Source organism: Engystomops pustulosus, chromosome 9 (assembly GCF_040894005.1).
Source record: "Engystomops pustulosus chromosome 9, aEngPut4.maternal, whole genome shotgun sequence".
Classification (NCBI taxonomy): domain Eukaryota; kingdom Metazoa; phylum Chordata; class Amphibia; order Anura; family Leptodactylidae; genus Engystomops; species Engystomops pustulosus.
Window position 1 is genome coordinate 61,709,948 of NC_092419.1, and position 20,696 is coordinate 61,730,643.

Sequence of the window (20,696 nt, forward strand, 5' to 3'; positions counted from 1 at the left end):
CAAGTACCAGCATGGGAGACTGCCTTGGAATCCCAAGTTCCGTTGACCTTTTTTAACCTGAAAATTGTGTTAGTTTCTCTATGAGATAGCAAAAGAAGGTTCAAATTGAACAGCTGCTGTCAACGGCCATTCTAAGCTGAATGTGCCTACTCTCGTCAGATCGCAGCAGCAATGCAGCTTAAGGCTTGGCAAGTACCAGCATGGGAGACTGGCTGGGAATCCCAAGTTCTGTTGACCTTTTTGAACCTGAAAATTGTGTTAGTTTCTCTATGAGATAGTAAAAGAAGGTTCAAATTGAACAGCTGCTGTCAACGGCCATTCTAAGCTGAATGTGCGTGCTCTTGTCAGATCGCAGCAGCGATGCAGCTTAAGGCTTGGCAAGTACCAGCATGGGAGACTGGCTGGGAATCCCAAGTTCTGTTGACCTTTTTGAACTTGAAAATTGTTTTAGTTTCTCTATGAGATAGTAAAAGAAGGTTCAATTTGAAATGCTGCTGTCAACGGCCATTCTAAGTTGAATGTGCCTCCTCTCGTCAGATCACAGCAGCAATGCAGCTTAAGGCTTGGCAAGTACCAGCATGGGAGACTGGCTGGGAATCCCAAGTTCCCTTGACCTTTTTGAACCTGAAAATTGTTTTAGTTTCTCTATGAGATAGTAAAAGAAGGTTCAAATTGAACAGCTGCTGTCAACGGCCATTCTAAGCTGAATGTGCCTGCTCTCGTCAGATCGCAGCAGCAATGCAGCTTAAGGCTTGGCAAGTACCAGCATGGGAGACTGGCTGGGAATCCCAAGTTCCGTTGACCTTTTTGAACCTGAAAATTGTGTTAGTTTCTGTATGAGATAGTAAAAGAAGGTTCAAATAGAACAGCTGCTTTCAACGGCCATTCTAAGCTGAATGTGCCTGCTCTTGTCAGATCGCAGCAGCAATGCAGCTTAAGGCTTGGCAAGTACCAGCATGGGAGACTGGCTGGGAATCCCAAGTTCTGTTGACCTTTTTGAACCTGAAAATGTGTTAGTTTCTCTATGAGATAGTAAAAGAAGATTCAAATTGAACAGCTGCTGTCAAAGGCCATTCGAAGCTGAATGTGCGTGCTCTTGTCAGATCGCAGCAGCGATGCAGCTTAAGGCTTGGCAAGTACCAGCATGGGAGACTGCCTTGGAATCCCAAGTTCCGTTGACCTTTTTTAACCTGAAAATTGTGTTAGTTTCTCTATGAGATAGCAAAAGAAGGTTCAAATTGAACAGCTGCTGTCAACGGCCATTCTAAGCTGAATGTGCCTACTCTCGTCAGATCGCAGCAGCAATGCAGCTTAAGGCTTGGCAAGTACCAGCATGGGAGACTGGCTGGGAATCCCAAGTTCTGTTGACCTTTTTGAACCTGAAAATTGTGTTAGTTTCTCTATGAGATAGTAAAAGAAGGTTCAAATTGAACAGCTGCTGTCAACGGCCATTCTAAGCTGAATGTGCGTGCTCTTGTCAGATCGCAGCAGCGATGCAGCTTAAGGCTTGGCAAGTACCAGCATGGGAGACTGGCTGGGAATCCCAAGTTCTGTTGACCTTTTTGAACTTGAAAATTGTTTTAGTTTCTCTATGAGATAGTAAAAGAAGGTTCAATTTGAAATGCTGCTGTCAACGGCCATTCTAAGCTGAATGTGCCTCCTCTCGTCAGATCACAGCAGCAATGCAGCTTAAGGCTTGGCAAGTACCAGCATGGGAGACTGGCTGGGAATCCCAAGTTCCCTTGACCTTTTTGAACCTGAAAATTGTTTTAGTTTCTCTATGAGATAGTAAAAGAAGGTTCAAATTGAACAGCTGCTGTCAACGGCCATTCTAAGCTGAATGTGCCTGCTCTCGTCAGATCGCAGCAGCAATGCAGCTTAAGGCTTGGCAAGTACCAGCATGGGAGACTGGCTGGGAATCCCAAGTTCCGTTGACCTTTTTGAACCTGAAAATTGTGTTAGTTTCTGTATGAGATAGTAAAAGAAGGTTCAAATTGAACAGCTGCTTTCAACGGCCATTCTAAGCTGAATGTGCCTGCTCTTGTCAGATCGCAGCAGCAATGCAGCTTAAGGCTTGGCAAGTACCAGCATGGGAGACTGGCTGGGAATCCCAAGTTCTGTTGACCTTTTTGAACCTGAAAATGTGTTAGTTTCTCTATGAGATAGTAAAAGAAGATTCAAATTGAACAGCTGCTGTCAAAGGCCATTCGAAGCTGAATGTGCGTGCTCTTGTCAGATCGCAGCAGCGATGCAGCTTAAGGCTTGGCAAGTACCAGCATGGGAGACTGCCTTGGAATCCCAAGTTCCGTTGACCTTTTTTAACCTGAAAATTGTGTTAGTTTCTCTATGAGATAGCAAAAGAAGGTTCAAATTGAACAGCTGCTGTCAACGGCCATTCTAAGCTGAATGTGCCTACTCTCGTCAGATCGCAGCAGCAATGCAGCTTAAGGCTTGGCAAGTACCAGCATGGGAGACTGGCTGGGAATCCCAAGTTCTGTTGACCTTTTTGAACCTGAAAATTGTGTTAGTTTCTCTATGAGATAGTAAAAGAAGGTTCAAATTGAACAGCTGCTGTCAACGGCCATTCTAAGCTGAATGTGCGTGCTCTTGTCAGATCGCAGCAGCGATGCAGCTTAAGGCTTGGCAAGTACCAGCATGGGAGACTGGCTGGGAATCCCAAGTTCTGTTGACCTTTTTGAACTTGAAAATTGTTTTAGTTTCTCTATGAGATAGTAAAAGAAGGTTCAATTTGAAATGCTGCTGTCAACGGCCATTCTAAGCTGAATGTGCCTCCTCTCGTCAGATCACAGCAGCAATGCAGCTTAAGGCTTGGCAAGTACCAGCATGGGAGACTGGCTGGGAATCCCAAGTTCCCTTGACCTTTTTGAACCTGAAAATTGTTTTAGTTTCTCTATGAGATAGTAAAAGAAGGTTCAAATTGAACAGCTGCTGTCAACGGCCATTCTAAGCTGAATGTGCATGCTCTTGTCAGATCGCAGCAGCGATGCAGCTTAAGGCTTGGCAAGTACCAGCATGGGAGACTGGCTGGGAATCCCAAGTTCTGGTGACTTTTTTGAACCTGAAAATTGTGTTAGTTTCTCTATGAGATAGTAGAAGAAGGTTCAAATTGAACAACTGCTGTCAACGGCCATTCTAAGCTGAATGTGTGTGCTCTTGTCAGATCGCAGCAGCGATGCAGCTTAAGGCTTGGCAAGTACCAGCATGGGAGACTGGCTGGGAATCCCAAGTTCCGTTGACCTTTTTGAACCTGAAAATTGTGTTAGTTTCTCTATGAGATAGCAAAAGAAGGTTCAAATTGAACAGCTGCTGTCAACGGCCATTCTAAGCTGAATGTGCCTGCTCTCGTCAGATCGCAGCAGCAATGCATCTTAAGGCTTGGCAAGTACCAGCATGGGAGACTGGCTGGGAATCCCAAGTTCCGTTGACCTTTTTGAACCTGAAAATTGTGATAGTTTCTCTATGAGATAGTAAAAGAAGGTTCAAATTGAACAGCTGCTGTCAACGGCCATTCTAAGCTGAATGTGCCTGCTCTCGTCAGATCGCAGCAGCAATGCAGCTTAAGGCTTGGCAAGTACCAGCATGGGAGACTGGCTGGGAATCCCAAGTTCCGTTGACCTTTTTGAACCTGAAAATTGTGTTAGTTTCTGTATGAGATAGTAAAAGAAGGTTCAAATTGAAAAGCTGCTGTCAACGGCAATTCTAAGCTGAATGTGCGTGTTCTTGTCAGATCGCAGCAGCGATGCAGCTTAAGGCTTGGCAAGTACCAGCATGGGAGACTGGCTGGGAATCCCAAGTTCTGGTGACCTTTTTGAACCTGAAAATTGTGTTAGTTTCTCTATGAGATAGTAGAAGAAGGTTCAAATTGAACAACTGCTGTCAACGGCCATTCTAAGCTGAATGTGTGTGCTCTTTTCAGATCGCAGCAGCGATGCAGCTTAAGGCTTGGCAAGTACCAGCATGGGAGACTGGCTGGGAATCCCAAGTTCTGTTGACCTTTTTGAACCTGAAAATTGTGTTAGTTTCTCTATGAGATAGTAAAAGAAGGTTCAAATTGAACAGCTGCTGTCAACGGCAATTCTAAGCTGAATGTGCCTGCTCTCGTCAGATTGCAGCAGCAATGCAGCTTAAGGCTTGGCAAGTACCAGCATGGGAGACTGGCTGGGAATCCCAAGTTCCGTTGACCTTTTTGAACCTGAAAATTGTGTTAGTTTCTCTATGAGATAGTAAAAGAAGGTTCAAATTGAAAAGCTGCTGTCAACGGCCATTCTAAGCGGAATGTGTGTGCTCTGGTCAGATCGCAGCAGCAATGCAGCTTAAGGCTTGGCAAATACCAGCATGGGAGACTGGCTGGGAATCCCAAGTTCTGGAGACCTTTTTGAACCTGAAAATTGTGTTAGTTTCTCTATGAGATAGTAAAAGAAGGTTCAAATTGAACAGCTGCTGTCAACGGCCATTCTAAGCGGAATGTGTGTGCTCTGGTCAGATCGCAGCAGCAATGCAGCTTAAGGCTTGGCAAATACCAGCATGGGAGACTGGCTGGGAATCCCAAGTTCTGGAGACCTTTTTGAACCTGAAAATTGTGTTAGTTTCTCTATGAGATAGTAGAAGAAGGTTCAAATTGAACAACTGCTGTCAACGGCCATTCTAAGCTGAATGTGTGTGCTCTTTTCAGATCGCAGCAGCGATGCAGCTTAAGGCTTGGCAAGTATCAGCATGGGAGACTGGCTGGGAATCCCAAGTTCTGTTGACCTTTTTGAACCTGAAAATTGTGTTAGTTTCTCTATGAGATAGTAAAAGAAGGTTCAAATTGAACAGCTGCTGTCAACGGCCATTCTAAGCTGAATTTGCTTGCTCTTGTCAGATCGCAGCAGCAATGCAGCTTAAGGCTTGGCAAGTACCAGCATGGGAGACTGGCTGGGAATTCCAAGTTCCGTTGACCTTTTTGAACCTGAAAATGTGTTAGTTTTTCTATGAGATAGTAAAAGAAGGTTCAAATTGAACAGATGCTGTCAACGGCCATTCTAAGCTGAATGTGCCTGCTCTCGTTAGATCGCAGCAGCAATGCAGCTTAAGGCTTGGCAAGTACCAGCATGGGAGACTGGCTGGGAATCCCAAGTTCCGTTGACATTTTTGAACCTGAAAATTGTGTTAGTTTCTCTATGAGATAGTAAAAGAAGGTTCAAATTGAACAGCTGCTGTCAACGGCCATTCTAAGCTGAATGTGCCTGCTCTCGTCAGATCGCAGCAGCAATGCAGCTTAAGGCTTGGCAAGTACCAGCATGGGAGACTGGGTAGGAATACCAAGATCCGTTGACCTTTTTGAACCTGAAAATTGAGTTATTTTCTCTATGAGATAGTAAAAGAAGGTTCAAATTGAACAGCTGCTGTCAACAGCCATTCTAAGCTGAATGTGCCTGCTCTCGTCAGATCACAGCAGCAATGCAGCTTAAGGCTTGGCAAGTACCAGCATGGGAGACTGGCTGGGAATCCCAAGTTCTGTTGACCTTTTTGAACCTGAAAATTGTGTTAGTTTCTCTATGAGATAGTTAAAGAAGGTTCAAATTGAACAGCTGCTGTCAACGGCCATTCTAAGCTGAATGTGCCTGCTCTCGTCAGATCGCAGCAGCAATGCAGCTTAAGGCTTGGCAAGTACAAGCATGGGAGACTGGCTGGGAATTCCAAGTTCCGTTGACCTTTTTGAACCTGAAAATGTGTTAGTTTCTCTATGAGATAGTAAAAGAAGGTTCAAATTGAACAGCTGCTGTCAACGGCCATTCTAAGCTGAATGTGCCTGCTCTCGTTAGATCGCAGCAGCAATGCAGCTTAAGGCTTGGCAAGTACCAGCATGGGAGACTGGCTGGGAATCCCAAGTTCCGTTGACCTTTTTGAACCTGAAAATTGTGTTAGTTTCTCTATGAGATAGTAAAAGAAGGTTCAAATTGAACAGCTGCTGTCAACGGCCATTCTAAGCTGAATGTGCCTGCTCTCCTCAGATCGCAGCAGCAATGCAGCTTAAGGCTTGGCAAGTACCAGCATGGGAGACTGGGTAGGAATCCCAAGATCCGTTGACCTTTTTGAACCTGAAAATTGAGTTATTTTCTCTATGAGATAGTAAAAGAAGGTTCAAATTTAACAGCTGCTGTCAACGGCCATTCTAAGCTGAATGTGCCTGCTCTCGTCAGATCACAGCAGCAATGCAGCTTAAGGCTTGGCAAGTACCAGCATGGGAGACTGGCTGGGAATCCCAAGTTCTGTTGACCTTTTTGAACCTGAAAATTGTGTTAGTTTCTTTATGAGATAGTTAAAGAAGGTTCAAATTGAACAGCTGCTATCAACGGCCATTCTAAGCTGAATGTGCCTGCTCTCGTCAGATCGCAGCAGCAATGCAGCTTAAGGCTTGGCAAGTACCAGCATGGGAGACTGGCTGGGAATTCCAAGTTCCGTTGACCTTTTTGAACCTGAAAATGTGTTAGTTTGTCTATGAGATAGTAAAAGAAGGTTCAAATTGAACAGCTGCTGTCAACGGCCATTCTAAGCTGAATGTGCCTGCTCTCGTCAGATCGCAGCAGCAATGCAGCTTAAGGCTTGGCAAGTACCAGCATGGGAGACTGGCTGGGAATCCCAAGTTCCGTTGACCTTTTTGAACCTGAAAATTGTGTTAGTTTCTCTATGAGATAGTAAAAGAAGGTTCAAATTGAACAGCTGCTGTCAACGGCCATTCTAAGCTGAATGAGCCTGCTCTCGTCAGATCACAGCAGCAATGCAGCTTAAGGCTTGGCAAGTACCAGCATGGGAGACTGGCTGGGAATCCCAAGTTCTGTTGACCTTTTTGAACCTGAAAATTGTGTTAGTTTCTCTATGAGATAGTTAAAGAAGGTTCAAATTGAACAGCTGCTGTCAACGGCCATTCTAAGCTGAATGTGCCTGCTCTCGTCAGATCGCAGCAGCAATGCAGCTTAAGGCTTGGCAAGTACCAGCATGGGAGACTGGCTGGGAATTCCAAGTTCCGTTGACCTTTTTGAACCTGAAAATGTGTTAGTTTCTCTATGAGATAGTAAAAGAAGGTTCAAATTGAACAGCTGCTGTCAACGGCCATTCTAAGCTGAATGTGCCTGCTCTCGTCAAATCGCAGCAGCAATGCAGCTTAAGGCTTGGCAAGTACCAGCATGGGAGACTGGCTGGGAATTCCAAGTTCCGTTGACCTTTTTGAACCTGAAAATGTGTTAGTTTCTCTATGAGATAGTAAAAGAAGGTTCAAATTGAACAGCTGCTGTCAACGGCCATTCTAAGCTGAATGTGCCTGCTCTCGTCAGATCGCAGCAGCAATGCAGCTTAAGGCTTGGCAAGTACCAGCATGGGAGACTGGCTGGAAATCCCAAGTTCCGTTGACCTTTTTGAACCTGAAAATTGTGTTAGTTTCTCTATGAGATAGTAAAAGAAGGTTCAAATTGAAAAACTGCTGTCAACGGCCATTCTAAGCGGAATGTGCGTGCTCTTGTCAGATCGCAGCAGCGATGCAGCTTAAGGCTTGGCAAATACCAGCATGGGAGACTGGCTGAAAAACCCAAGTTCTGGTGACCTTTTTGAACCTGAAAATTGTGTTAGTTTCTCTATGAGATAGTAGAAGAAGGTTCAAATTGAACAACTGCTGTCAACGGCCATTCTAAGCTGAATGTGTGTGCTCTTTTCAGATCGCAGCAGCGATGCAGCTTAAGGCTTGGCAAGTACCAGCATGGGAGACTGGCTGGGAATCCCAAGTTCTGTTGACCTTTATGAACCTGAAAATTGTGTTAGTTTCTCTATGAGATAGTAAAAGAAGGTTCAAATTGAACAGCTGCTGTCAACGGCAATTCTAAGCTGAATGTGCCTGCTCTCGTCAGATCGCAGCAGCAATGCAGCTTAAGGCTTGGCAAGTACCAGCATGGGAGACTGGCTGGGAATCCCAAGTTCTGTTGACCTTTTTTAACCTGAAAATTGTGTTAGTTTCTCTATGATATAGTAAAAGAAGGTTCAAATTGAACAGCTGCTGTCAACGGCCATTCTAAGCTGAATTTGCCTGCTCTCGTCAGATCGCAGCAGCAATGCAACTTAAGGCTTGGCAAGTACCAGCATGGGAGACTGGCTGGGAATTCCAAGTTCCGTTGACCTTTTTGAACCTGAAAATGTGTTAGTTTCTCTATGAGATAGTAAAAGAAGGTTCAAATTGAACAGCTGTTGTCAACGGCCATTCTAAGCTGAATGTGCCTGCTCTCGTTAGATCGCAGCAGCAATGCAGCTTAAGGCTTGGCAAGTACCAGCATGGGAGACTGGCTGGGAATCCCAAGTTCTGGTGACCTTTTTGAACCTGAAAATTGTGTTAGTTTCTCTATGAGATAGTAAAAGAAGGTTCAAATTGAACAGCTGCTGTCAATGGCCATTCTAAGCTGAATGTGCCTGCTCTCGTCAGATCGCAGCAGCAATGCAGCTTAAGGCTTGGCAAGTACCAGCATGGGAGACTGGGTAGGAATCCCAAGATCCGTTGACCTTTTTGAACCTGAAAATTGAGTTATTTTCTCTATGAGATAGTAAAAGAAGGTTCAAATTGAACAGCTGCCGTCAACGGCCATTCTAAGCTGAATGTGCCTGCTCTCGTCAGATCACAGCAGCAATGCAGCTTAAGGCTTGGCAAGTACCAGCATGGGAGACTGGCTGGGAATCCCAAGTTCTGTTGACCTTTTTGAACCTGAAAATTGTGTTAGTTTCTCTATGAGATAGTTAAAGAAGGTTCAAATTGAACAGCTGCTATCAACGGCCATTCTAAGCTGAATGTGCCTGCTCTCGTCAGATCGCAGCAGCAATGCAGCTTAAGGCTTGGCAAGTACCAGCATGGGAGACTGGCTGGGAATTCCAAGTTCCGTTGACCTTTTTGAACCTGAAAATGTGTTAGTTTGTCTATGAGATAGTAAAAGAAGGTTCAAATTGAACAGCTGCTGTCAACGGCCATTCTAAGCTGAATGTGCCTGCTCTCGTCAGATCGCAGCAGCAATGCAGCTTAAGGCTTGGCAAGTACCAGCATGGGAGACTGGCTGGGAATCCCAAGTTCCGTTGACCTTTTTGAACCTGAAAATTGTGTTAGTTTCTCTATGAGATAGTAAAAGAAGGTTCAAATTGAACAGCTGCTGTCAACGGCCATTCTAAGCTGAATGAGCCTGCTCTCGTCAGATCACAGCAGCAATGCAGCTTAAGGCTTGGCAAGTACCAGCATGGGAGACTGGCTGGGAATCCCAAGTTCTGTTGACCTTTTTGAACCTGAAAATTGTGTTAGTTTCTCTATGAGATAGTTAAAGAAGGTTCAAATTGAACAGCTGCTGTCAACGGCCATTCTAAGCTGAATGTGCCTGCTCTCGTCAGATCGCAGCAGCAATGCAGCTTAAGGCTTGGCAAGTACCAGCATGGGAGACTGGCTGGGAATTCCAAGTTCCGTTGACCTTTTTGAACCTGAAAATGTGTTAGTTTCTCTATGAGATAGTAAAAGAAGGTTCAAATTGAACAGCTGCTGTCAACGGCCATTCTAAGCTGAATGTGCCTGCTCTCGTCAAATCGCAGCAGCAATGCAGCTTAAGGCTTGGCAAGTACCAGCATGGGAGACTGGCTGGGAATTCCAAGTTCCGTTGACCTTTTTGAACCTGAAAATGTGTTAGTTTCTCTATGAGATAGTAAAAGAAGGTTCAAATTGAACAGCTGCTGTCAACGGCCATTCTAAGCTGAATGTGCCTGCTCTCGTCAGATCGCAGCAGCAATGCAGCTTAAGGCTTGGCAAGTACCAGCATGGGAGACTGGCTGGAAATCCCAAGTTCCGTTGACCTTTTTGAACCTGAAAATTGTGTTAGTTTCTCTATGAGATAGTAAAAGAAGGTTCAAATTGAAAAACTGCTGTCAACGGCCATTCTAAGCGGAATGTGCGTGCTCTTGTCAGATCGCAGCAGCGATGCAGCTTAAGGCTTGGCAAATACCAGCATGGGAGACTGGCTGAAAAACCCAAGTTCTGGTGACCTTTTTGAACCTGAAAATTGTGTTAGTTTCTCTATGAGATAGTAGAAGAAGGTTCAAATTGAACAACTGCTGTCAACGGCCATTCTAAGCTGAATGTGTGTGCTCTTTTCAGATCGCAGCAGCGATGCAGCTTAAGGCTTGGCAAGTACCAGCATGGGAGACTGGCTGGGAATCCCAAGTTCTGTTGACCTTTATGAACCTGAAAATTGTGTTAGTTTCTCTATGAGATAGTAAAAGAAGGTTCAAATTGAACAGCTGCTGTCAACGGCAATTCTAAGCTGAATGTGCCTGCTCTCGTCAGATCGCAGCAGCAATGCAGCTTAAGGCTTGGCAAGTACCAGCATGGGAGACTGGCTGGGAATCCCAAGTTCTGTTGACCTTTTTTAACCTGAAAATTGTGTTAGTTTCTCTATGATATAGTAAAAGAAGGTTCAAATTGAACAGCTGCTGTCAACGGCCATTCTAAGCTGAATTTGCCTGCTCTCGTCAGATCGCAGCAGCAATGCAACTTAAGGCTTGGCAAGTACCAGCATGGGAGACTGGCTGGGAATTCCAAGTTCCGTTGACCTTTTTGAACCTGAAAATGTGTTAGTTTCTCTATGAGATAGTAAAAGAAGGTTCAAATTGAACAGCTGTTGTCAACGGCCATTCTAAGCTGAATGTGCCTGCTCTCGTTAGATCGCAGCAGCAATGCAGCTTAAGGCTTGGCAAGTACCAGCATGGGAGACTGGCTGGGAATCCCAAGTTCTGGTGACCTTTTTGAACCTGAAAATTGTGTTAGTTTCTCTATGAGATAGTAAAAGAAGGTTCAAATTGAACAGCTGCTGTCAATGGCCATTCTAAGCTGAATGTGCCTGCTCTCGTCAGATCGCAGCAGCAATGCAGCTTAAGGCTTGGCAAGTACCAGCATGGGAGGCTGGGTAGGAATCCCAAGATCCGTTGACCTTTTTGAACCTGAAAATTGAGTTATTTTCTCTATGAGATAGTAAAAGAAGGTTCAAATTGAACAGCTGCCGTCAACGGCCATTCTAAGCTGAATGTGCCTGCTCTCGTCAGATCACAGCAGCAATGCAGCTTAAGGCTTGGCAAGTACCAGCATGGGAGACTGGCTGGGAATCCCAAGTTCTGTTGACCTTTTTGAACCTGAAAATTGTGTTAGTTTCTCTATGAGATAGTTAAAGAAGGTTCAAATTGAACAGCTGCTATCAACGGCCATTCTAAGCTGAATGTGCCTGCTCTCGTCAGATCGCAGCAGCAATGCAGCTTAAGGCTTGGCAAGTACCAGCATGGGAGACTGGCTGGGAATTCCAAGTTCCGTTGACCTTTTTGAACCTGAAAATGTGTTAGTTTCTCTATGAGATAGTAAAAGAAGGTTCAAATTGAACAGCTGCTGTCAACGGCCATTCTAAGCTGAATGAGCCTGCTCTCGTCAGATCACAGCAGCAATGCAGCTTAAGGCTTGGCAAGTACCAGCATGGGAGACTGGCTGGGAATCCCAAGTTCTGTTGACCTTTTTGAACCTGAAAATTGTGTTAGTTTCTCTATGAGATAGTTAAAGAAGGTTCAAATTGAACAGCTGCTGTCAACGGCCATTCTAAGCTGAATGTGCCTGCTCTCGTCAGATCGCAGCAGCAATGCAGCTTAAGGCTTGGCAAGTACCAGCATGGGAGACTGGCTGGGAATTCCAAGTTCCGTTGACCTTTTTGAACCTGAAAATGTGTTAGTTTCTCTATGAGATAGTAAAAGAAGGTTCAAATTGAACAGCTGCTGTCAACGGCCATTCTAAGCTGAATGTGCCTGCTCTCGTCAAATCGCAGCAGCAATGCAGCTTAAGGCTTGGCAAGTACCAGCATGGGAGACTGGCTGGGAATTCCAAGTTCCGTTGACCTTTTTGAACCTGAAAATGTGTTAGTTTCTCTATGAGATAGTAAAAGAAGGTTCAAATTGAACAGCTGCTGTCAACGGCCATTCTAAGCTGAATGTGCCTGCTCTCGTCAGATCGCAGCAGCAATGCAGCTTAAGGCTTGGCAAGTACCAGCATGGGAGACTGGCTGGAAATCCCAAGTTCCGTTGACCTTTTTGAACCTGAAAATTGTGTTAGTTTCTCTATGAGATAGTAAAAGAAGGTTCAAATTGAAAAACTGCTGTCAACGGCCATTCTAAGCGGAATGTGCGTGCTCTTGTCAGATCGCAGCAGCGATGCAGCTTAAGGCTTGGCAAATACCAGCATGGGAGACTGGCTGAAAAACCCAAGTTCTGGTGACCTTTTTGAACCTGAAAATTGTGTTAGTTTCTCTATGAGATAGTAGAAGAAGGTTCAAATTGAACAACTGCTGTCAACGGCCATTCTAAGCTGAATGTGTGTGCTCTTTTCAGATCGCAGCAGCGATGCAGCTTAAGGCTTGGCAAGTACCAGCATGGGAGACTGGCTGGGAATCCCAAGTTCTGTTGACCTTTATGAACCTGAAAATTGTGTTAGTTTCTCTATGAGATAGTAAAAGAAGGTTCAAATTGAACAGCTGCTGTCAACGGCAATTCTAAGCTGAATGTGCCTGCTCTCGTCAGATCGCAGCAGCAATGCAGCTTAAGGCTTGGCAAGTACCAGCATGGGAGACTGGCTGGGAATCCCAAGTTCTGTTGACCTTTTTTAACCTGAAAATTGTGTTAGTTTCTCTATGATATAGTAAAAGAAGGTTCAAATTGAACAGCTGCTGTCAACGGCCATTCTAAGCTGAATTTGCCTGCTCTCGTCAGATCGCAGCAGCAATGCAACTTAAGGCTTGGCAAGTACCAGCATGGGAGACTGGCTGGGAATTCCAAGTTCCGTTGACCTTTTTGAACCTGAAAATGTGTTAGTTTCTCTATGAGATAGTAAAAGAAGGTTCAAATTGAACAGCTGTTGTCAACGGCCATTCTAAGCTGAATGTGCCTGCTCTCGTTAGATCGCAGCAGCAATGCAGCTTAAGGCTTGGCAAGTACCAGCATGGGAGACTGGCTGGGAATCCCAAGTTCCGTTGACCTTTTTGAACCTGAAAATTGTGTTAGTTTCTCTATGAGATAGTAAAAGAAGGTTCAAATTGAACAGCTGCTGTCAATGGCCATTCTAAGCTGAATGTGCCTGCTCTCGTCAGATCGCAGCAGCAATGCAGCTTAAGGCTTGGCAAGTACCAGCATGGGAGACTGGGTAGGAATCCCAAGATCCGTTGACCTTTTTGAACCTGAAAATTGAGTTATTTTCTCTATGAGATAGTAAAAGAAGGTTCAAATTGAACAGCTGCCGTCAACGGCCATTCTAAGCTGAATGTGCCTGCTCTCGTCAGATCACAGCAGCAATGCAGCTTAAGGCTTGGCAAGTACCAGCATGGGAGACTGGCTGGGAATCCCAAGTTCTGTTGACCTTTTTGAACCTGAAAATTGTGTTAGTTTCTCTATGAGATAGTTAAAGAAGGTTCAAATTGAACAGCTGCTATCAACGGCCATTCTAAGCTGAATGTGCCTGCTCTCGTCAGATCGCAGCAGCAATGCAGCTTAAGGCTTGGCAAGTACCAGCATGGGAGACTGGCTGGGAATTCCAAGTTCCGTTGACCTTTTTGAACCTGAAAATGTGTTAGTTTGTCTATGAGATAGTAAAAGAAGGTTCAAATTGAACAGCTGCTGTCAACGGCCATTCTAAGCTGAATGTGCCTGCTCTCGTCAGATCGCAGCAGCAATGCAGCTTAAGGCTTGGCAAGTACCAGCATGGGAGACTGGCTGGGAATCCCAAGTTCCGTTGACCTTTTTGAACCTGAAAATTGTGTTAGTTTCTCTATGAGATAGTAAAAGAAGGTTCAAATTGAACAGCTGCTGTCAACGGCCATTCTAAGCTGAATGAGCCTGCTCTCGTCAGATCACAGCAGCAATGCAGCTTAAGGCTTGGCAAGTACCAGCATGGGAGACTGGCTGGGAATCCCAAGTTCTGTTGACCTTTTTGAACCTGAAAATTGTGTTAGTTTCTCTATGAGATAGTTAAAGAAGGTTCAAATTGAACAGCTGCTGTCAACGGCCATTCTAAGCTGAATGTGCCTGCTCTCGTCAGATCGCAGCAGCAATGCAGCTTAAGGCTTGGCAAGTACCAGCATGGGAGACTGGCTGGGAATTCCAAGTTCCGTTGACCTTTTTGAACCTGAAAATGTGTTAGTTTCTCTATGAGATAGTAAAAGAAGGTTCAAATTGAACAGCTGCTGTCAACGGCCATTCTAAGCTGAATGTGCCTGCTCTCGTCAAATCGCAGCAGCAATGCAGCTTAAGGCTTGGCAAGTACCAGCATGGGAGACTGGCTGGGAATTCCAAGTTCCGTTGACCTTTTTGAACCTGAAAATGTGTTAGTTTCTCTATGAGATAGTAAAAGAAGGTTCAAATTGAACAGCTGCTGTCAACGGCCATTCTAAGCTGAATGTGCCTGCTCTCGTCAGATCGCAGCAGCAATGCAGCTTAAGGCTTGGCAAGTACCAGCATGGGAGACTGGCTGGAAATCCCAAGTTCCGTTGACCTTTTTGAACCTGAAAATTGTGTTAGTTTCTCTATGAGATAGTAAAAGAAGGTTCAAATTGAAAAACTGCTGTCAACGGCCATTCTAAGCGGAATGTGCGTGCTCTTGTCAGATCGCAGCAGCGATGCAGCTTAAGGCTTGGCAAATACCAGCATGGGAGACTGGCTGAAAAACCCAAGTTCTGGTGACCTTTTTGAACCTGAAAATTGTGTTAGTTTCTCTATGAGATAGTAGAAGAAGGTTCAAATTGAACAACTGCTGTCAACGGCCATTCTAAGCTGAATGTGTGTGCTCTTTTCAGATCGCAGCAGCGATGCAGCTTAAGGCTTGGCAAGTACCAGCATGGGAGACTGGCTGGGAATCCCAAGTTCTGTTGACCTTTATGAACCTGAAAATTGTGTTAGTTTCTCTATGAGATAGTAAAAGAAGGTTCAAATTGAACAGCTGCTGTCAACGGCAATTCTAAGCTGAATGTGCCTGCTCTCGTCAGATCGCAGCAGCAATGCAGCTTAAGGCTTGGCAAGTACCAGCATGGGAGACTGGCTGGGAATCCCAAGTTCTGTTGACCTTTTTTAACCTGAAAATTGTGTTAGTTTCTCTATGATATAGTAAAAGAAGGTTCAAATTGAACAGCTGCTGTCAACGGCCATTCTAAGCTGAATTTGCCTGCTCTCGTCAGATCGCAGCAGCAATGCAACTTAAGGCTTGGCAATTACCAGCATGGGAGACTGGCTGGGAATTCCAAGTTCCGTTGACCTTTTTGAACCTGAAAATGTGTTAGTTTCTCTATGAGATAGTAAAAGAAGGTTCAAATTGAACAGCTGTTGTCAACGGCCATTCTAAGCTGAATGTGCCTGCTCTCGTTAGATCGCAGCAGCAATGCAGCTTAAGGCTTGGCAAGTACCAGCATGGGAGACTGGCTGGGAATCCCAAGTTCCGTTGACCTTTTTGAACCTGAAAATTGTGTTAGTTTCTCTATGAGATAGTAAAAGAAGGTTCAAATTGAACAGCTGCTGTCAATGGCCATTCTAAGCTGAATGTGCCTGCTCTCGTCAGATCGCAGCAGCAATGCAGCTTAAGGCTTGGCAAGTACCAGCATGGGAGACTGGGTAGGAATCCCAAGATCCGTTGACCTTTTTGAACCTGAAAATTGAGTTATTTTCTCTATGAGATAGTAAAAGAAGGTTCAAATTGAACAGCTGCCGTCAACGGCCATTCTAAGCTGAATGTGCCTGCTCTCGTCAGATCACAGCAGCAATGCAGCTTAAGGCTTGGCAAGTACCAGCATGGGAGACTGGCTGGGAATCCCAAGTTCTGTTGACCTTTTTGAACCTGAAAATTGTGTTAGTTTCTCTATGAGATAGTTAAAGAAGGTTCAAATTGAACAGCTGCTATCAACGGCCATTCTAAGCTGAATGTGCCTGCTCTCGTCAGATCGCAGCAGCAATGCAGCTTAAGGCTTGGCAAGTACCAGCATGGGAGACTGGCTGGGAATTCCAAGTTCCGTTGACCTTTTTGAACCTGAAAATGTGTTAGTTTGTCTATGAGATAGTAAAAGAAGGTTCAAATTGAACAGCTGCTGTCAACGGCCATTCTAAGCTGAATGTGCCTGCTCTCGTCAGATCGCAGCAGCAATGCAGCTTAAGGCTTGGCAAGTACCAGCATGGGAGACTGGCTGGGAATCCCAAGTTCCGTTGACCTTTTTGAACCTGAAAATTGTGTTAGTTTCTCTATGAGATAGTAAAAGAAGGTTCAAATTGAACAGCTGCTGTCAACGGCCATTCTAAGCTGAATGAGCCTGCTCTCGTCAGATCACAGCAGCAATGCAGCTTAAGGCTTGGCAAGTACCAGCATGGGAGACTGGCTGGGAATCCCAAGTTCTGTTGACCTTTTTGAACCTGAAAATTGTGTTAGTTTCTCTATGAGATAGTTAAAGAAGGTTCAAATTGAACAGCTGCTGTCAACGGCCATTCTAAGCTGAATGTGCCTGCTCTCGTCAGATCGCAGCAGCAATGCAGCTTAAGGCTTGGCAAGTACCAGCATGGGAGACTGGCTGGGAATTCCAAGTTCCGTTGACCTTTTTGAACCTGAAAATGTGTTAGTTTCTCTATGAGATAGTAAAAGAAGGTTCAAATTGAACAGCTGCTGTCAACGGCCATTCTAAGCTGAATGTGCCTGCTCTCGTCAAATCGCAGCAGCAATGCAGCTTAAGGCTTGGCAAGTACCAGCATGGGAGACTGGCTGGGAATTCCAAGTTCCGTTGACCTTTTTGAACCTGAAAATGTGTTAGTTTCTCTATGAGATAGTAAAAGAAGGTTCAAATTGAACAGCTGCTGTCAACGGCCATTCTAAGCTGAATGTGCCTGCTCTCGTCAGATCGCAGCAGCAATGCAGCTTAAGGCTTGGCAAGTACCAGCATGGGAGACTGGCTGGAAATCCCAAGTTCCGTTGACCTTTTTGAACCTGAAAATTGTGTTAGTTTCTCTATGAGATAGTAAAAGAAGGTTCAAATTGAAAAACTGCTGTCAACGGCCATTCTAAGCGGAATGTGCGTGCTCTTGTCAGATCGCAGCAGCGATGCAGCTTAAGGCTTGGCAAATACCAGCATGGGAGACTGGCTGAAAAACCCAAGTTCTGGTGACCTTTTTGAACCTGAAAATTGTGTTAGTTTCTCTATGAGATAGTAGAAGAAGGTTCAAATTGAACAACTGCTGTCAACGGCCATTCTAAGCTGAATGTGTGTGCTCTTTTCAGATCGCAGCAGCGATGCAGCTTAAGGCTTGGCAAGTACCAGCATGGGAGACTGGCTGGGAATCCCAAGTTCTGTTGACCTTTATGAACCTGAAAATTGTGTTAGTTTCTCTATGAGATAGTAAAAGAAGGTTCAAATTGAACAGCTGCTGTCAACGGCAATTCTAAGCTGAATGTGCCTGCTCTCGTCAGATCGCAGCAGCAATGCAGCTTAAGGCTTGGCAAGTACCAGCATGGGAGACTGGCTGGGAATCCCAAGTTCTGTTGACCTTTTTTAACCTGAAAATTGTGTTAGTTTCTCTATGATATAGTAAAAGAAGGTTCAAATTGAACAGCTGCTGTCAACGGCCATTCTAAGCTGAATTTGCCTGCTCTCGTCAGATCGCAGCAGCAATGCAACTTAAGGCTTGGCAATTACCAGCATGGGAGACTGGCTGGGAATTCCAAGTTCCGTTGACCTTTTTGAACCTGAAAATGTGTTAGTTTCTCTATGAGATAGTAAAAGAAGGTTCAAATTGAACAGCTGTTGTCAACGGCCATTCTAAGCTGAATGTGCCTGCTCTCGTTAGATCGCAGCAGCAATGCAGCTTAAGGCTTGGCAAGTACCAGCATGGGAGACTGGCTGGGAATCCCAAGTTCTGGTGACCTTTTTGAACCTGAAAATTGTGTTAGTTTCTCTATGAGATAGTAAAAGAAGGTTCAAATTGAACAGCTGCTGTCAATGGCCATTCTAAGCTGAATGTGCCTGCTCTCGTCAGATCGCAGCAGCAATGCAGCTTAAGGCTTGGCAAGTACCAGCATGGGAGACTGGGTAGGAATCCCAAGATCCGTTGACCTTTTTGAACCTGAAAATTGAGTTATTTTCTCTATGAGATAGTAAAAGAAGGTTCAAATTGAACAGCTGCCGTCAACGGCCATTCTAAGCTGAATGTGCCTGCTCTCGTCAGATCACAGCAGCAATGCAGCTTAAGGCTTGGCAAGTACCAGCATGGGAGACTGGCTGGGAATCCCAAGTTCTGTTGACCTTTTTGAACCTGAAAATTGTGTTAGTTTCTCTATGAGATAGTTAAAGAAGGTTCAAATTGAACAGCTGCTATCAACGGCCATTCTAAGCTGAATGTGCCTGCTCTCGTCAGATCGCAGCAGCAATGCAGCTTAAGGCTTGGCAAGTACCAGCATGGGAGACTGGCTGGGAATTCCAAGTTCCGTTGACCTTTTTGAACCTGAAAATGTGTTAGTTTGTCTATGAGATAGTAAAAGAAGGTTCAAATTGAACAGCTGCTGTCAACGGCCATTCTAAGCTGAATGTGCCTGCTCTCGTCAGATCGCAGCAGCAATGCAGCTTAAGGCTTGGCAAGTACCAGCATGGGAGACTGGCTGGGAATCCCAAGTTCCGTTGACCTTTTTGAACCTGAAAATTGTGTTAGTTTCTCTATGAGATAGTAAAAGAAGGTTCAAATTGAACAGCTGCTGTCAACGGCCATTCTAAGCTGAATGAGCCTGCTCTCGTCAGATCACAGCAGCAATGCAGCTTAAGGCTTGGCAAGTACCAGCATGGGAGACTGGCTGGGAATCCCAAGTTCTGTTGACCTTTTTGAACCTGAAAATTGTGTTAGTTTCTCTATGAGATAGTTAAAGAAGGTTCAAATTGAACAGCTGCTGTCAACGGCCATTCTAAGCTGAATGTGCCTGCTCTCGTCAGATCGCAGCAGCAATGCAGCTTAAGGCTTGGCAAGTACCAGCATGGGAGACTGGCTGGGAATTCCAAGTTCCGTTGACCTTTTTGAACCTGAAAATGTGTTAGTTTCTCTATGAGATAGTAAAAGAAGGTTCAAATTGAACAGCTGCTGTCAACGGCCATTCTAAGCTGAATGTGCCTGCTCTCGTCAAATCGCAGCAGCAATGCAGCTTAAGGCTTGGCAAGTACCAGCATGGGAGACTGGCTGGGAATTCCAAGTTCCGTTGACCTTTTTGAACCTGAAAATGTGTTAGTTTCTCTATGAGATAGTAAAAGAAGGTTCAAATTGAACAGCTGCTGTCAACGGCCATTCTAAGCTGAATGTGCCTGCTCTCGTCAGATCGCAGCAGCAATGCAGCTTAAGGCTTGGCAAGTACCAGCATGGGAGACTGGCTGGAAATCCCAAGTTCCGTTGACCTTTTTGAACCTGAAAATTGTGTTAGTTTCTCTATGAGATAGTAAAAGAAGGTTCAAATTGAAAAACTGCTGTCAACGGCCATTCTAAGCGGAATGTGCGTGCTCTTGTCAGATCGCAGCAGCGATGCAGCTTAAGGCTTGGCAAATACCAGCATGGGAGACTGGCTGAAAAACCCAAGTTCTGGTGACCTTTTTGAACCTGAAAATTGTGTTAGTTTCTCTATGAGATAGTAGAAGAAGGTTCAAATTGAACAACTGCTGTCAACGGCCATTCTAAGCTGAATGTGTGTGCTCTTTTCAGATCGCAGCAGCGATGCAGCTTAAGGCTTGGCAAGTACCAGCATGGGAGACTGGCTGGGAATCCCAAGTTCTGTTGACCTTTATGAACCTGAAAATTGTGTTAGTTTCTCTATGAGATAGTAAAAGAAGGTTCAAATTGAACAGCTGCTGTCAACGGCAATTCTAAGCTGAATGTGCCTGCTCTCGTCAGATCGCAGCAGCAATGCAGCTTAAGGCTTGGCAAGTACCAGCATGGGAGACTGGCTGGGAATCCCAAGTTCTGTTGACCTTTTTTAACCTGAAAATTGTGTTAGTTTCTCTATGATATAGTAAAAGAAGGTTCAAATTGAACAGCTGTTGTCAACGGCCATTCTAAGCTGAATGTGCCTGCTTTCGTTAGATCGCAGCAGCAATGCAGCTTAAGGCTTGGCAAGTACCAGCATGGGAGACTGGCTGGGAATCCCAAGTTCTGGTGACCTTTTTGAACCTGAAAATTGTGTTATTTTCTCTATGAGATAGTAAAAGAAGGTTCAAATTGAACAGCTGCTGTCAATGGCCATTCTAAGCTGAATGTGCCTGCTCTCGTCAGATCGCAGCAGCAATGCAGCTTAAGGCTTGGCAAGTACCAGCATGGGAGACTGGGTATGAATCCCAAGATCCGTTGACCTTTTTGAACCTGAAAATTGAGTTATTTTCTCTATGAGATAGTAAAAGAAGGTTCAAATTGAACAGCTGCCGTCAACGGCCATTCTAAGCTGAATGTGCCTGCTCTCGTCAGATCACAGCAGCAATGCAGCTTAAGGCTTGGCAAGTACCAGCATGGGAGACTGGCTGGGAATCCCAAGTTCTGTTGACCTTTTTGAACCTGAAAATTGTGTTAGTTTCTCTATGAGATAGTTAAAGAAGGTTCAAATTGAACAGCTGCTATCA

The 20,696-nt window shown here is 44.9% G+C and overlaps 66 pseudogenes; all 66 read left to right on the top strand.

The window, feature by feature from the left end:
* The first annotated feature begins 118 nt into the window (after nt 1–118).
* On the top strand, nt 119–237 carry LOC140093883 (5S ribosomal RNA; annotated as a pseudogene).
* Nucleotides 238–307: 70 nt separating this feature from the next.
* Nucleotides 308–426, top strand: LOC140097092 (5S ribosomal RNA; annotated as a pseudogene).
* Nucleotides 427–685: 259 nt separating this feature from the next.
* Nucleotides 686–804, top strand: LOC140088282 (5S ribosomal RNA; annotated as a pseudogene).
* A 70-nt stretch (nt 805–874) lies between these two features.
* Nucleotides 875–993, top strand: LOC140095989 (5S ribosomal RNA; annotated as a pseudogene).
* A 258-nt stretch (nt 994–1,251) lies between these two features.
* Nucleotides 1,252–1,370, top strand: LOC140093884 (5S ribosomal RNA; annotated as a pseudogene).
* Nucleotides 1,371–1,440: 70 nt separating this feature from the next.
* Nucleotides 1,441–1,559, top strand: LOC140097095 (5S ribosomal RNA; annotated as a pseudogene).
* A 259-nt stretch (nt 1,560–1,818) lies between these two features.
* On the top strand, nt 1,819–1,937 carry LOC140088295 (5S ribosomal RNA; annotated as a pseudogene).
* Nucleotides 1,938–2,007: 70 nt separating this feature from the next.
* Nucleotides 2,008–2,126, top strand: LOC140095990 (5S ribosomal RNA; annotated as a pseudogene).
* A 258-nt stretch (nt 2,127–2,384) lies between these two features.
* On the top strand, nt 2,385–2,503 carry LOC140093885 (5S ribosomal RNA; annotated as a pseudogene).
* A 70-nt stretch (nt 2,504–2,573) lies between these two features.
* LOC140097096 (5S ribosomal RNA) lies at nt 2,574–2,692 on the top strand (annotated as a pseudogene).
* A 637-nt stretch (nt 2,693–3,329) lies between these two features.
* Nucleotides 3,330–3,448, top strand: LOC140088139 (5S ribosomal RNA; annotated as a pseudogene).
* A 70-nt stretch (nt 3,449–3,518) lies between these two features.
* On the top strand, nt 3,519–3,637 carry LOC140088307 (5S ribosomal RNA; annotated as a pseudogene).
* Nucleotides 3,638–4,085: 448 nt separating this feature from the next.
* On the top strand, nt 4,086–4,204 carry LOC140093585 (5S ribosomal RNA; annotated as a pseudogene).
* A 637-nt stretch (nt 4,205–4,841) lies between these two features.
* Nucleotides 4,842–4,960, top strand: LOC140097689 (5S ribosomal RNA; annotated as a pseudogene).
* A 258-nt stretch (nt 4,961–5,218) lies between these two features.
* On the top strand, nt 5,219–5,337 carry LOC140092459 (5S ribosomal RNA; annotated as a pseudogene).
* Nucleotides 5,338–5,407: 70 nt separating this feature from the next.
* LOC140091384 (5S ribosomal RNA) lies at nt 5,408–5,526 on the top strand (annotated as a pseudogene).
* Nucleotides 5,527–5,596: 70 nt separating this feature from the next.
* LOC140084925 (5S ribosomal RNA) lies at nt 5,597–5,715 on the top strand (annotated as a pseudogene).
* Nucleotides 5,716–5,784: 69 nt separating this feature from the next.
* LOC140081764 (5S ribosomal RNA) lies at nt 5,785–5,903 on the top strand (annotated as a pseudogene).
* A 70-nt stretch (nt 5,904–5,973) lies between these two features.
* LOC140097845 (5S ribosomal RNA) lies at nt 5,974–6,092 on the top strand (annotated as a pseudogene).
* Nucleotides 6,093–6,162: 70 nt separating this feature from the next.
* Nucleotides 6,163–6,281, top strand: LOC140090465 (5S ribosomal RNA; annotated as a pseudogene).
* Nucleotides 6,282–6,351: 70 nt separating this feature from the next.
* LOC140084065 (5S ribosomal RNA) lies at nt 6,352–6,470 on the top strand (annotated as a pseudogene).
* Nucleotides 6,471–6,539: 69 nt separating this feature from the next.
* On the top strand, nt 6,540–6,658 carry LOC140088319 (5S ribosomal RNA; annotated as a pseudogene).
* A 70-nt stretch (nt 6,659–6,728) lies between these two features.
* LOC140095183 (5S ribosomal RNA) lies at nt 6,729–6,847 on the top strand (annotated as a pseudogene).
* Nucleotides 6,848–6,917: 70 nt separating this feature from the next.
* On the top strand, nt 6,918–7,036 carry LOC140081291 (5S ribosomal RNA; annotated as a pseudogene).
* Nucleotides 7,037–7,105: 69 nt separating this feature from the next.
* On the top strand, nt 7,106–7,224 carry LOC140090529 (5S ribosomal RNA; annotated as a pseudogene).
* A 69-nt stretch (nt 7,225–7,293) lies between these two features.
* On the top strand, nt 7,294–7,412 carry LOC140088400 (5S ribosomal RNA; annotated as a pseudogene).
* Nucleotides 7,413–7,860: 448 nt separating this feature from the next.
* LOC140085469 (5S ribosomal RNA) lies at nt 7,861–7,979 on the top strand (annotated as a pseudogene).
* Nucleotides 7,980–8,049: 70 nt separating this feature from the next.
* Nucleotides 8,050–8,168, top strand: LOC140093405 (5S ribosomal RNA; annotated as a pseudogene).
* Nucleotides 8,169–8,237: 69 nt separating this feature from the next.
* Nucleotides 8,238–8,356, top strand: LOC140095085 (5S ribosomal RNA; annotated as a pseudogene).
* Nucleotides 8,357–8,426: 70 nt separating this feature from the next.
* Nucleotides 8,427–8,545, top strand: LOC140096604 (5S ribosomal RNA; annotated as a pseudogene).
* A 70-nt stretch (nt 8,546–8,615) lies between these two features.
* Nucleotides 8,616–8,734, top strand: LOC140090466 (5S ribosomal RNA; annotated as a pseudogene).
* Nucleotides 8,735–8,804: 70 nt separating this feature from the next.
* On the top strand, nt 8,805–8,923 carry LOC140084066 (5S ribosomal RNA; annotated as a pseudogene).
* Nucleotides 8,924–8,992: 69 nt separating this feature from the next.
* Nucleotides 8,993–9,111, top strand: LOC140088331 (5S ribosomal RNA; annotated as a pseudogene).
* A 70-nt stretch (nt 9,112–9,181) lies between these two features.
* LOC140095184 (5S ribosomal RNA) lies at nt 9,182–9,300 on the top strand (annotated as a pseudogene).
* Nucleotides 9,301–9,370: 70 nt separating this feature from the next.
* LOC140081304 (5S ribosomal RNA) lies at nt 9,371–9,489 on the top strand (annotated as a pseudogene).
* A 69-nt stretch (nt 9,490–9,558) lies between these two features.
* Nucleotides 9,559–9,677, top strand: LOC140090530 (5S ribosomal RNA; annotated as a pseudogene).
* A 69-nt stretch (nt 9,678–9,746) lies between these two features.
* LOC140088402 (5S ribosomal RNA) lies at nt 9,747–9,865 on the top strand (annotated as a pseudogene).
* A 448-nt stretch (nt 9,866–10,313) lies between these two features.
* Nucleotides 10,314–10,432, top strand: LOC140085470 (5S ribosomal RNA; annotated as a pseudogene).
* Nucleotides 10,433–10,502: 70 nt separating this feature from the next.
* On the top strand, nt 10,503–10,621 carry LOC140093406 (5S ribosomal RNA; annotated as a pseudogene).
* A 69-nt stretch (nt 10,622–10,690) lies between these two features.
* On the top strand, nt 10,691–10,809 carry LOC140095086 (5S ribosomal RNA; annotated as a pseudogene).
* A 259-nt stretch (nt 10,810–11,068) lies between these two features.
* On the top strand, nt 11,069–11,187 carry LOC140090467 (5S ribosomal RNA; annotated as a pseudogene).
* Nucleotides 11,188–11,257: 70 nt separating this feature from the next.
* LOC140084068 (5S ribosomal RNA) lies at nt 11,258–11,376 on the top strand (annotated as a pseudogene).
* A 69-nt stretch (nt 11,377–11,445) lies between these two features.
* On the top strand, nt 11,446–11,564 carry LOC140095185 (5S ribosomal RNA; annotated as a pseudogene).
* Nucleotides 11,565–11,634: 70 nt separating this feature from the next.
* LOC140081315 (5S ribosomal RNA) lies at nt 11,635–11,753 on the top strand (annotated as a pseudogene).
* A 69-nt stretch (nt 11,754–11,822) lies between these two features.
* On the top strand, nt 11,823–11,941 carry LOC140090531 (5S ribosomal RNA; annotated as a pseudogene).
* A 69-nt stretch (nt 11,942–12,010) lies between these two features.
* LOC140088403 (5S ribosomal RNA) lies at nt 12,011–12,129 on the top strand (annotated as a pseudogene).
* A 448-nt stretch (nt 12,130–12,577) lies between these two features.
* LOC140085471 (5S ribosomal RNA) lies at nt 12,578–12,696 on the top strand (annotated as a pseudogene).
* Nucleotides 12,697–12,766: 70 nt separating this feature from the next.
* On the top strand, nt 12,767–12,885 carry LOC140093407 (5S ribosomal RNA; annotated as a pseudogene).
* A 69-nt stretch (nt 12,886–12,954) lies between these two features.
* On the top strand, nt 12,955–13,073 carry LOC140081765 (5S ribosomal RNA; annotated as a pseudogene).
* Nucleotides 13,074–13,143: 70 nt separating this feature from the next.
* Nucleotides 13,144–13,262, top strand: LOC140096605 (5S ribosomal RNA; annotated as a pseudogene).
* A 70-nt stretch (nt 13,263–13,332) lies between these two features.
* Nucleotides 13,333–13,451, top strand: LOC140090468 (5S ribosomal RNA; annotated as a pseudogene).
* A 70-nt stretch (nt 13,452–13,521) lies between these two features.
* Nucleotides 13,522–13,640, top strand: LOC140084069 (5S ribosomal RNA; annotated as a pseudogene).
* Nucleotides 13,641–13,709: 69 nt separating this feature from the next.
* On the top strand, nt 13,710–13,828 carry LOC140088343 (5S ribosomal RNA; annotated as a pseudogene).
* Nucleotides 13,829–13,898: 70 nt separating this feature from the next.
* LOC140095186 (5S ribosomal RNA) lies at nt 13,899–14,017 on the top strand (annotated as a pseudogene).
* Nucleotides 14,018–14,087: 70 nt separating this feature from the next.
* On the top strand, nt 14,088–14,206 carry LOC140081326 (5S ribosomal RNA; annotated as a pseudogene).
* A 69-nt stretch (nt 14,207–14,275) lies between these two features.
* LOC140090533 (5S ribosomal RNA) lies at nt 14,276–14,394 on the top strand (annotated as a pseudogene).
* Nucleotides 14,395–14,463: 69 nt separating this feature from the next.
* LOC140088404 (5S ribosomal RNA) lies at nt 14,464–14,582 on the top strand (annotated as a pseudogene).
* Nucleotides 14,583–15,030: 448 nt separating this feature from the next.
* On the top strand, nt 15,031–15,149 carry LOC140085472 (5S ribosomal RNA; annotated as a pseudogene).
* A 258-nt stretch (nt 15,150–15,407) lies between these two features.
* Nucleotides 15,408–15,526, top strand: LOC140081766 (5S ribosomal RNA; annotated as a pseudogene).
* Nucleotides 15,527–15,785: 259 nt separating this feature from the next.
* Nucleotides 15,786–15,904, top strand: LOC140090469 (5S ribosomal RNA; annotated as a pseudogene).
* A 70-nt stretch (nt 15,905–15,974) lies between these two features.
* LOC140084070 (5S ribosomal RNA) lies at nt 15,975–16,093 on the top strand (annotated as a pseudogene).
* Nucleotides 16,094–16,162: 69 nt separating this feature from the next.
* On the top strand, nt 16,163–16,281 carry LOC140088355 (5S ribosomal RNA; annotated as a pseudogene).
* A 70-nt stretch (nt 16,282–16,351) lies between these two features.
* On the top strand, nt 16,352–16,470 carry LOC140095187 (5S ribosomal RNA; annotated as a pseudogene).
* Nucleotides 16,471–16,540: 70 nt separating this feature from the next.
* LOC140081337 (5S ribosomal RNA) lies at nt 16,541–16,659 on the top strand (annotated as a pseudogene).
* A 69-nt stretch (nt 16,660–16,728) lies between these two features.
* On the top strand, nt 16,729–16,847 carry LOC140090534 (5S ribosomal RNA; annotated as a pseudogene).
* Nucleotides 16,848–18,427: 1,580 nt separating this feature from the next.
* LOC140098450 (5S ribosomal RNA) lies at nt 18,428–18,545 on the top strand (annotated as a pseudogene).
* The last annotated feature ends 2,151 nt before the right edge of the window (nt 18,546–20,696 follow it).